Source organism: Protopterus annectens, chromosome 6.part1 (genome assembly GCF_019279795.1).
Source record: "Protopterus annectens isolate FY-2018-M chromosome 6.part1, PAN1.0, whole genome shotgun sequence".
Lineage (NCBI taxonomy): Eukaryota > Metazoa > Chordata > Ceratodontiformes > Protopteridae > Protopterus > Protopterus annectens.
The window spans coordinates 375,271,678-375,284,930 of record NC_056738.1 but is presented as its reverse complement, the minus strand read 5'-3'; positions in this window follow the sequence as shown (position 1 = coordinate 375,284,930).

Sequence of the window (13,253 nt, the reverse complement as noted above, 5' to 3'; positions counted from 1 at the left end):
GCAACAGGTGCCTGGTGACCAAGGCATGGACAAAACACCAGTGTTGATACTGCAGTACCATACCCCATTCCAAAACATGTTACCCACTAACTACCACATAGGTGGCTGCCTGCCTACCACTGGAGGTGTCAGAAGGGAACATGAGACACAGGTGTACAATAGCCTCCCCTTTGATATCCACAGTGGCACATTAGTCTTGCAATCCCTGTACATGGTATGCGTCATCACAAAAGGTGTGTCAGCTAGGGAAATGTAAGTCAGTGTACCCCTGTACACCTCACAATGTCCTGTGCAGTATGTACCTTCCATGAGAACTACAGCAAATGGAAAGGCCACAGACATACCTAACAAAGACTGATAATGACCACAAACACATTCCCTATGCAGACTGACTCACAAAACCACAGCTAGAGTGCCTTGCATACTGCCTACACAGAGGTTACCAGTGCTGGACATACAGAGTTATGTCACACCGATACCAGTTGGCCAACCACCATGGCAACACCTCACAATCCGTCCAGCCTACATGACCTAGGGCCCTAATCCCTGTCACCGTACTAAACAGCACATGCTAGAGGTACAGGTTTCTGTACACAAATATGCCATACCCTGGACTAAACCACCCAGCATTAACAAACAAGGCTCTCATTAGTAGATGTCATACATACCCATGATGAATGTCATGGAGATAGTTAATATGCCCTGTGAGTCAACTGTGTGTAACCATTTCACAGGAGCAAGTAAAATCACAGTACATGTGTACCAAAGGGCAGGGTAGCATATGGCTAGGCTGCCCTAGGCCCAGGGCCAATAGCATAGTACCTACCTATGACACAATGCACACACACATGTACTCAGTGCAATACCAGTTATGTGACATTGAATGAGTGTGACACTGACTGTGTGCAAGGTCTTAAAGGTGTGATAGCTTAGCGTGAGTTTATGTCTGTCATGGTAGTTGGTGTCCTTGGTGTGAGGCCAAAGAAATATGTTTCAGTTATTGGGATGCAAACATAGTAGATTGGCATATGTTGTTCCATAGTTCCCTGTGTACGGCTGCAGTGTCCCATCATAGGCAGAAGCAATACATGAATGCTTAGTAAGTGGTACTGCTGTTGAATCCAGCTCACATATGAACTGTTGTACTACCTGATGTTGTAGGCCTGAACACATTCTGTGGTAACACTGTTTGGTGTGTTACCTGTAGTCTGCACAGATTACATACCTCATGCATAGGTATCTATAAGTAGGGGCACACAGTATTATAAGGTACACAGTTAATGCTCATCTGTGTCGTCATACATTTGTGTGTTGTATGTATGTGTAATGTGTGTGTGTAATGATGCCTGTACCATGGCCGCAATCACATGTGTGTTACAGGGTATGTGTGTGTATCTGGCAGCATGTATACTCTGTGACAGCAGTATGCTGGCTTTAGTAACAACTGTGCACGTATGTCAGGTAGAGGTATGGCATCAAAGACTAGGGTGGATTACCGTTGTAACTGTACATGTGTATTGCATTCATTGCATGGGACGACAATATTCTTCATCCATTAGCTTGATACATACCCCAGTGTGAGGGTGTGCATTGTATCCCAAACAGTGTGCCGAGTGCTGGTGTATACTAGTTTGTTGTATGGAGTGTGGCAGGCACTGTCAGACAGTTGTGGGCTGAGCACTGATATGTGGTATCAAACATGTGTATCACCTGATAGACAGACAGATGCTATATATGGCAGTGAAGTGATATCAGTACATCTGAATATTAAGTGTGCCACATGACTTGCTCACATATTTTTCTTTTCCTTCCTTCTAGGATGATGGTACATCAGAGAAACCCACCGTATACAGCAGCAGAGGATCAGGAGATCCACCAGAGCCTGGTGCATAATTACTCTGTGCTGTTTTCCAGGACCAGCCAGAACCAGCATGAGCGGGCTGCACTGTGGCAAGAACTTGTCCGTCGGGTAATGACATAGGCATGCATAACTGGACATATGAGCAGGTACGCCATCACTGCAGTGATTTAATTAGAGATGTCCGGCAGCGTGCGTCTGATATCCACAAACAACAGCTTGCCACAGGTGGTGGGGTACCTATCCACCCCCCCTTACCATTGTGGAGGAGCACCTCCTAAGTGTTGTGGCTCCAGACCAACAACAAGAACATCCACAAACATGTGTTATCATGGAGGCCGGGGGCCACCCAGCATGTTGAAATGGAGTGTGCAGGTAACATCCCATATCTGTAGTTGACTGTTCTCTGTACTGGTAGTCTATGCATGTGTGAGATATGTACTGTTTGTGTAGCTGTTAACCTGCCCATTCTTCTGCAAGATTGATATTCTGAGCATAATCTGTACACCTGTGAAAGCCACCTGTTATACTACTGTACTTTATCATACTCACAGTATCAAAGGCACAGGTGTAGCCACTGGAAATCACTCTCATATGTTTGCAGGTTCCTCTGGAGTGACAGCAAGGCAGCCAATCAATGCTGGTGAGTGTGTAATAACAATACTATTGCTAATGACATGTGTATGTCATATGGAGGTGTAGTGTGTGTACATGTAGCACACCTACACATAATGCATGCAGTGCATGTTTGCTGTGAGACTATGCATATCCCATTATTCTCAGTAGCTGCCTCACTCACATGCAATACACAGAGATTGACACACATGTGTGGCAACACAGTACTGGACATTGTATAGGCACACCAGATGCACATGTACACAACACACACATGTTTTGCATACACACTACACCTTAGCCTGCTACACATGTCCAATTATGACATCTGCTGTATGGCCAGCCTTCAGCATCCCACTTATCTATGCAGCAAACATAATATACCTGAGGGGTAGAGGCCTATCATGTCTTTGTGCAACAGTCTGGAACAAATAATACATTCATGTTAGGCAATGCTCACTACTGGCCACCTTACACACCCATGTAACAAGTGGCTGTGTAATTGTGGATGTAGTCATGTTACTGCACTTCAGGTACAGCATGCTAGCTGCCTGTCTGGCACACATTATTATTGTTGACTGACCAGAAGAAGCATGTTGATCATGGCTCCTGTTACTACACCACAGCCAGTTCCACTGACCACAAAAGTACACATAGCTGTTATTGTGTAGCACCGTCATGTGTTGTGTGTGTGTGTGTGTGTGTGTGTGTGTGTGTGTGTGTGTGTGTGTGTGTGTGTGTGTGTGTGTGCAAATCTATGCACCCACAGCTTGTAACACTTGCACAACATTGTTATGTCCTTGTGCACATTGTGTCCCAGGGTGGAGACAATCACTGAACAACTACACACAAGCATCAAGTACATGTATACTGTTATTAACAAGGGCTGTCTACACTTGCACTGCATGTTCCTGTGCAACACATAACCTGCATGCTGACACATGTACAGTGATGTTTTTCCTTGTGAAACGGTCACCCACCCTAAAACAGTATTGTGTATGTGTTGGATTGCAGGTGTGTCTGTGTTTGTATCTGCTGTACTGAGGAGTGTGCCTGTGTGCATGTGCACCTGTGTGCTTGTGTGCCTGTGTGCATGTGTGCATGTGTGCATGTGCGCCTGTGTGCATGTGCACCTGTGCGCATGTGTGCCTGTGTGCATGTGTGCCTGTGTGCATGTGTGCATGTGCGCCTGTGTGCATGTGTGCATGTGTGCATGTGTGCATGTGTGCATGTGCGCATGTGTGCATGTGTTCATGTGCTCATGTGTGCATGTGTGCCTGTGTGCATGTGCGCATGTGTGCATGGCTGCATGTGTGCATGTGCGCCTGTATGCATGTGTGCATGTGTGCATGTGTGCCTGTGTGCATGTGCACCTGTGTGCATGTGTGCATGTGTGCCTGTGTGCTAATATCGTGTACACATTTGTAAACTGTGTTTCCTATCTTCCACTCACAGGTTCTGATGTTGCTCTGGTAGAGTGCAGTAGGGAACCTGAAGCCACTGCTTGGGATAGTGCTAATGATGATACATGCGTAATGGCACAGGGAGGTGTGATAGGGTCTGTCGTTGGTCATCCAATTGACAGTACACAGCAGTCAACCCCATCAATGCGCACATGTCATCCTGCCGATACATCCATTGTCACCAATGTCCTTAGCTGAGGGACAGCATACAGTGGGCATTGACCAGGGTAGTGTGGTATCACCAGCACATGCATCCCCTCACAGCAGCCATGGCCAGATTCCTGACATGGTACCACACAGGCAGATGTCCAGGGGTTCTCGTGGGAGCATCCGTGGTCGTACTGCCCCTGTCAGACGTGCCCACAGAGGTCTATCAACCTCAGCTATGTTCCGGGCTGTAATGCATGCATGTATGGAAAGGTACACCAAACAGGGTCTGAGGGAGCTTAGAGCACATCGCACCACTATGAATGACACTATGCGTGACGTTGCGTCTGCCATCAGTAACATCAGCGAGGTCATTGATAGACGTTGGGGGGACACATTAGATCTGTTCCACAACTACATGTCCAGGAGCCAGGACAGTGCAGGATGGTTAAGGTGTCAACGTGGACGTCTGCCAGCAACATTATCAGCTGCCAGTCTTTGCAGACGACAACAAACCCGCAGCTGCTCCCATAGTGCCAGTACCAGCCCCAGCAATGCTGGGTCTGTGCTGTCATTAGACCATCCTAGAAGACCATGTGCACGTGGCTCTGGACAGTCCCAGCAGGGACATGTGTCCAGTCAACAACCCACTGCTTCTGATGACAGTACCCAGTCTGGCTTAGCACCTGATACTGTCCGTAGCACCCCTGCCAGGCACAGGTACCGTGTCTGTGGCCAGAGACAGTGACCTGTATGACCTGGCAGGTACAGTCTGTGGCTGTCCACAAACACCCGTATATGGCAGCCACATGGTGGAACTGTGTGCATGCATACACACACACACATAATGCTAACACCTAGGGCTAACACACGCACACACACATCACAGCAACGTTGCCCCATCTTGTACTGTTGCCCCTCATTAACACACACACACATACATGTCAATTGGATGTGTCAATGGCAGACTTTGGCAAACCAAGTATACACCCTGTGCATATGATGAAACTGTGCCACCTCCTGCCGTCTGTAACATTGATGCTGGAACAGGATAGCATGGTACTGATGCACAGGGTGACTACATAGCACTGTAGTATTATTATCATGTTGTTAACAGTACAGTGTAATGATATTGTTGTGGGTAGATTCGAGCATGCATGATGCATTAACTATGTTTATCATTGCAGTCTTGTATACACCAGTGTTAATTCCCAAAGTGTACTGTCTGCACATGTGCCACATGGCTGTTGTGTGTACCTGTGCCTGCATGTGTTGGGGTGTGGACAGTACATGTGTGATGTTTGCATCACCGATTTGTAGGTGTACATTTGTGAACATGGTCAGCATGGAACGTGACATGGTTTGACAGTATGCTGTGGGTGATACGATTTCCACATGGCAATGGTCTGCATTCTGGTAGTATACACAGTTTACATAGCCTGACATTCAGTGGTCATTACATGGTGTCTCCTCAACTGATACACAGACGTAGGAACCTGGTGTCAGTGATATCCCTGCAGTACTACACTATACCAGTAGCCATTGTTACTGAGCCCCACACATCCCTGGGAACAATACACTTTGTCATATAGCAGTCTCATGTACATGCCAACACACTATGGATATGTCCATCCATGACTGCAAATACATACAGTTGCCTACAATGCATTCTGCACATGACACACCTAACCACCACAAAGGTATCATACAGACAGATACCTGTTGTCCAAGCCATGGTATATTGCTGTAACACTACTGTGGCATTGTCATCGGCATGTAGTTAACATAGTATTCCAACAGTACCATGTAGGTGGTAGCACCCATCATGTAGAACGGGTAATGGTGTGTACATGTGGACAGGTGTTATCTTGTCTATCCTGTGATATTCACATTTCCAAAGGTATTCTGCAGTCCCTCTGTGTATCACCTAAGCAAGAAGGTGTCTGTATGCATATCGGCAACAGTTGTCATGCACCTTCACTGGATGGCCATCACTCACAGACCTTGCTGTGTTTTAACATGTCTGACATATACTGCAGACATGAACCGTCACCCACATTAATCTATCAAAGCTTTCATGGGTGCATGTCACATAGTTGGCCTAGGACACAGATCACTGCAGTAGCTTGTATTATCACCATCATACACGTATGGCCTAAGGTCTGGTAAGCTGTGGCACATGGCAGCAAAGGTAACAACTGTATTCATATGGGGCAGGCTTCACACATAGGAACTATTATAGGTCACAGGTACATATCTGTATGTGGCAAACACATACCTGATGTGTGCATGGCAATTACTGTTATAATAATATGTCATATAATAATGAAAGCAAAACATATTCACAAACTGTGTGACAAATGCACACATGGCATTTGTAGGATTCAAACCCCAACCTAACTAGGTTATGGCACTTGAGAGAGATGCATTAGCACAGCACGCTATTCACATTACTGGATGATTTCCCTTCTCCTGCTGTATTTATAGGGTGCTGACATCAACAGTGTTTCCAAAGAAGAATGTACATCTTTTAGTGTGTTACCCCAGTCTTCAAAATGGCCATTCCTTTCACAAAGAATTGCAGACATACACACACCTACTCAGAGGTAATCTATGCCTGACGTACACAGCCATTTCAAACCCAGAAGTAATGGACATGCTCCACCTCATAACATCCAAGACCCTTACAGCTACACACTCCAGGGACGTAAACCTCAGCACAAACATAAATAGGACATGCTGCAGGGACAGATTCATTAATCACAGGCTCCCCTCACTCTGGAATTGAATCCCAATTAAAGTTAGACGTAGCCCCTCACCAACCCTCTTCCAGCAAAATACAGCTGCATGGATGGGAAATTGCAAATTCACCCCTGGGATCTCCACTGTGTCCCTGCTTGACAGAGGCACAGCAAAGTAGCCTTAAAGGGTGCCTTCTGTGACCTACTTTACAGAGGCACAGTAGGCTACTCTACTGGGGAGGCAGATGCCAAATACACTCTGCATAGGCTTATGAATTCCCCAGGGCAGACAGCCTAGTATTCACCTCTGCACCTATGTTTATGTTTGGGATGCACAATATTTGTTGCTGCTACTGTATGCAGATCTTTATTGCCATAGCTTTCACAGTTTCTGTGAACAACGTGTGGTAACATGTTTGATCATGACAGGGTTCCGGTATATTAATATATGTCTGTTGTCATTTAACTGTGTGCACAGGGTGGATTGCTGGATTGTGGGAGGTTCCTGGCTTAACACATACAACTGCCAGATATGTGTGACTGACTGCTATACTCAGACATGGCCTAAGTGTGTGAACATGCCCAGTTCAGGCTTTCCATGGTTTGTTGCCTGACATGTGTCTCATTTATCAAGTGTGTGAGCATGCCCAGTGTGACCTTTCCATATGTTGTGATCTGAAGTCCACTACATTTGTGGTTGTATGTGAACATGACCAATATTGACATTAATACTGTGTGTGTGTTGGAAGTCATGTTGTGTTCTTACTGCCAGACTCCTTTGTGTCATAACTCAACAGGGATTATGCTGTGCTTGCAGGGTTTCCATGGGATAGTTTGCAAAGACTTGGCAACATTCTCTCATACCGGCTGAACACTGCAATACTGTTATGGTGTAGTGGTTCAGTACTTTCATTATGGTGCACAGTATCATGGGTTTGAGTCCCATCACTGCTGTAAATGCTCATACTGAGCAGACCAGACTAGTTAAGGGCCAGTTGGGCAACTATGAGCATGTTGCATTTTGTTCAGCTATGGCGTACTTAAACCAGGCTTGTCCAACATTGCTGTGTATTCACTAACTTGGGTGGACATTGGCAAACATTACTCCACAGTGACCACAGTTGTACTACTTGGTGTGTGTGATTCTGTTCATAGGTTCATACTAGGCTATCTGCCCTAGGGCATTTATAATCCTAGCCAGAGTGTGTTTGGCTTTCAACACACATTGTAAGTGGAGTTTGCCATTACATTTTTCATGGTTAGTATACTGTGCCTCTGGCTAACAGTGACATAGAAGTGATACCCAGGGTAAACCTACAGTCTCCCATCCACTCATCAGGATTCCTCTTGAAGAGAGTCAATGAGGGACTCTGGCTAACCTGGAGTGGGATTTTACTCAAGAGTGGGGGGAGCCTCTGGGTTATGGATCTGTCACTGCAGCATGTCCTATTTATTTCACTCCTGAGGTTCAGGTCTCTTGAGCGCATAGCTTGATGGGATTCTGATTTTCCAAGGTGCAGCATGTCCATTGATTCCAGGTTGGACATGGCTTTATACATCTGGCACAGATCGCCTCTGGGCAGGCAGTATGCCACTGAGTGGAGCTGCAGTTTCTTTAACCGGGCAGTGACTGGCATGTGTTTGAGCCCTTTGATCCTCCTGGTGAGGTACTTTTCTGGTCTTTCCAGCTGCTGCAGGTGTCTGAAAAGGTACATCCCACAAGGGGCATTGTACTCAATTATGGGCCTGATGAGGGATGAGTTAAGAGGCACAGTGACCTCCACTGATGTAGATGTGATTACCTTCATGATTAAGTGGGCTGTATGAAATGTTTCTCTGAACACTTTGGCCACATGGTTGTCGAATGTGAGATTGCTATCAACTTGGGTCCCCAGGTCCCTTATCACTTCTTCCATACTTAATGGGTTACCACATATGTAGTAATTTGTGGGCACTTAGTTTTTGACAAAGGGGAGGACTACACACTGTTTTGTGTTTAGCTTGAGGACATGGCTCTGGCACCAGTTGTCTGTTTCTATGAGGCCCTTTTGTAGGATGCTTGTGTCAGCTGGAGGGTCGATTATGGCGCCCAGTTTGCAGTCATCTACAAACTTGTTCACCAACTGTCCTTCTGTGTTGGCCTGTACCTCTGAGAAATATATACCAAACAAGGGAGGTCCCAGGACTGAGCCTTGTGGGATGCCACTTGTAGCTGGTTTGTGGTTTGACATGGCTCCAGCATTTCAGACCATGTGGGTTCTGTCCTTGAGCCAGTTTGCAACCCATTTAGTGACATAGGGGTTTCTATTGAAGCTGGTGATCTTATCTATGATGACCAAGTGGGGTACTGTATGGAAGGCTTTTGCAAGGTTCAGGTAGGCTGTGTGGACGACCATCCCCTCGTCAATGGCCTTGGTGACTGTTTCAAATGACTCAACCAGGTTTAAGAGGCAGGATCTGCCCTTAACAAAGCCAAAATGGGTAGGATCCAGTGTCTGTGTGTCCCCAATATGTTTATTTCTGAGGTCCATGATGATCCTTTAAATTGCTTTGCAGACCAAACTAGTCAGGCTTCTGGGGTGATTGTTTGCAGTATCCGTTGAGGCGCCACCTTTGTGGAGAGGGTCCACTGTTGCTGTAAACTGCTCTTTGGGTACATATCGTGTGTTAAGGCTGACATTGAACAGTGGTTTTATGTGTGTGCTCAATTCCTCTTGGTGTTCATGTTGGACGCAGCCCAGGACACCGTCTGGTCCCATTGATGCTGTGTGTTTTTCTTTGGAGAGGCTGGCTGTTACCTGCACATCTGCGATGTCAGGGGGCCAGCACTCTGCTGGGATAGATATTTGCCCTTTTGGTGGGGGGGGCAGTTTGCACTGAACCTGTCAGCTTGGATGTTCGCAATGTCTGTGGGTTTGTTGTATTGTTTGTCATTTTGGACTAATTATGAACATACCTAGGGATTCCCACACAGGTTCCTACAATAAGTAAATAATGCATTGTGATTATCCTTGGTGTCCTGTAGGATTTTTATCTCACAGATGGCCTTAGACAATTTTATGTGTGGACGTTGTTTTTCAATAATACTGGTCAGAGATGGCTTCCCTTTTTGTGATTTGGATCTATCATATAGTAGCTTCCTCCTTGTATTGTATGGTTTGTTTATGGCTGGGGTCCACCAAACAAGATGCCTGCCTTTGGAGGATTGGGTCTTGGTTTTATTTGGGATTGCATGATCCATGCATTCCTGACGGTGTTCATAGAATGCGTTTATAAAGGGTTATGAGGTCTGGGCTGTATTTTCCACAGACCCAGGGGCTGTGAAGGATTCCTCCTCAGTTTTGAGGTGTGTGACATATACTTTAGTGAACATTTTTCACTGTGGTTTTCTGGCCATGGGCTGGGGTGGGGATGTGAATATCCAGTGAGATTACTATCTGGTGTGATCGTACCAGTGAGGGATACACTTCTGGTCCTGGGCATAGAGTCCCCATGTTGGTGATGATCAGGTCCAGTATGTTTTCCCCTCTTGTGGGAGTGGTAGCAAGTTGTTCCATAGCATTTTGGTTTATAAATTCTGGGAACCTTTGGCCTAGGGTGTGGAGCTAGGGTAATGCTCCCAGTGTATGTTTGGGTAGTTGAAGCTGCCCAATATAATGGTGTTTGGGGAGATCTTCATATTTTCATGTATTCTCCAGTCAGCCAAGTGTGGTTCCTGGGTTTAGGAAGGTGGTCTGTAGCAGGCTATGAACTGGAAGGCGGTTTTACCCACTGTTGGTTACACATGGGTAGTCTCTGATGCTTCATGCTGTGCCACCAACCTGGGGGTGTGGGTATCTTTGACAAATATTGATACTCACCCTCCTTTTGTAGTTTGTTCCATGTTTTGCAGCTGTAAAGCATGGTATGAGGTGTACCTGTGAATGCTAGTGTGCTCTTGGGAGCCTTGAACCAGGTTTCTGTTACTGCACAGATATCAACATTCTCCATGCTGAGGAGTGTTTGGAGTGCATGCATCTTACAGTTTAGACTTCTGGCATTGAGTAGCATTACTTATACTTTCTTATCCCTTGTGACACCTATGGAGGTGGGTTTGTGTTTTGAGCCTTACCTAGAAAAGGCACTATGATGGTGACAAGAGCCTTTGGCAATATCCAATAGGCCACAGGTGATAGGTGAAATCCATCCCTAGCAAAGCATCATGTCTTGTCGAGCATCTCATCCCAGGCTGACAGGCATTGAATCCCCTTTCATTGACACCAATACTTAAGCCAGTTGTTGTAATTGATCATCTTGTCTTCATATTATGGCCTCATGTTTGGTGAGGGTAGGATGCTACTGAAGGTCATCAAGTTTGCATATACAACATGGTGGTAAATGCTGTTTAGCACTACCTTACATTGCTTAACACATGGCAATCATGCCTCAGGTGGTGCTGCAGGGCTGCCTATGTCGGATGCACATACTGCACTCCCTATACATGTTTGGCAACAGGTAGTGTCAAGTTAGGCATCCCTTTTACTATATGTGTGAGTCAGAGAGAGGTATCATTTCCAGGGTTCCTACTGAGCCATTGTATGTGCTATGTATTGCCTCTTTGCCAAGGCCAAGGCATACTGGGCACGCCTCCGTCTGCCTACTGGGGCAGGCTCAGGTTGTTCCTCCTCCGAGTCACGCTCTGCCTGTGATGGCCTTGGCACTGGTGGGGGGCTGTTTGGGCCAGGCCTATGCTGGTCCTGTTGCAGCTGTTTTCGCAAGATCATATTATGTAGCATAGCACATACCATGACAATTTGGGTACATGTAGTTGGTGAGTATTGCAAGGCTCCACCAGATGTGTCCAGGCACCGGAACCATGACTTGAGCAACCCAAGCACATGCTCAATTACATTTCGTGTTTGTGTGTGTGCCTCATTATGGCGTTCTTGCTCATGTGTGTGTGCATTTCTGATGGGTGTCATCAGCCACGGCTCCAGTGCATAGCCAGCATCCCCCACTAAGTGACCATGTGGGATGTCCCCATTGGCAAATGTCTGGTACAGCTGCATCAGATGCCAGATATGGGAATCATGGTAGCTTCCAGGGCAGCCAGCACACGCATTCATTATTATGCCCTGGGCATCACACACGACCTGGCAGTTGATGGAGGGGAAGCCCTTGTGGTTAATGTAGGCCCTACCCTGCTCACCGGCTGGTGCTTTGATGCATATATGCATGCAGTCTATTGCACCCACTACCTCAGTGTATTCTGCTATTTGCTGGAAGAGACGCATATTGCTGGCCAATACCTCATGGGAATTGGGGAAATATACATGATCACCGACATGTGCTGACATGGCATCCAGGAACTGGTGCAGTACCCTGGATGCTGATGCCTGCAATATCCCCATCATATCACCAGTTGGTCTCTGAAAGGTACCTGTTGCTAGTATTCTTAGGCCAACACATACCTTGGTTTCCACTGGGATGGGTTCCCCTCTGTTGGTTCTGTGTGTGAGGCATGGCCTGCACAGCTCCACAATTTTCTGCAGGAGGTCTCTGTCCACTCTATAGCGCTCCACTATCTCCAGCTCATGTAACCCCTGGTAGGTGACCCTGGGCCTGTACACTCTTCTCCGTCTCCTCACTGTGGGTTGTCCAGCAGCATTTGCATTGTCACCACCCTCAGCATGTTGCATATGTCGTCTTATAACAGCAATGGCAGCCCCTAGTATTTTTTGTCTAAGTGAAGCTTTTTCAGTTTTCACGTCTAGTAGCATGCTCCAGTGTTTCAGTGTCTCTTGTGAGAAACAAACTGCACTGTTGTTTGCAGAGTTTTAAGTGCTGGGCTGGGCTAGGCTAGTGTTCTGCCTGTGTTATTGCCTGATTTGGATTGTTTTCACCTGCTAGCTCTACTAGTATCACCTGGTAGCTTCCTGCTATTTGTTGTGCTTCCTTTTTCCTTTCTGTTTCCTCAGGGGGAGCGACGATCATACAAGCGCAAACACGCTCACAGCAGCTCACACATGCGCATACATGCTTAGATGGACTAAAACTTGATTATTCGGGCTAAAACACGTGCACACCAGCGCAAACAAGTTTACAGGTCTTCCAACAGCCTTATACATGCTTACTCTGGCTTAAACGCGTGCAATCACGCTTCCACACGCGCACTCTGTCTTATTCAAGTTTACAGGCATGCACACGTGCGCATACCTGCTCAGCAAGAAACTTTGGTGTTATCCACAGTATACACCTTCCATTTCTTGTCTTTCTCTGGCCTACCTGTTGACACACCTCTTTCCATGATGTCTAACTAACACCTAACAGATGCCACTGTCCTCCAATGAGCTTCACTACTTTCATACATACCCCCCTTGTGATGTCACCTATCTCCTACTCTGTTCCTCCCCATATCCTACTCCTACACTCCACTGACTGTGCTCATTT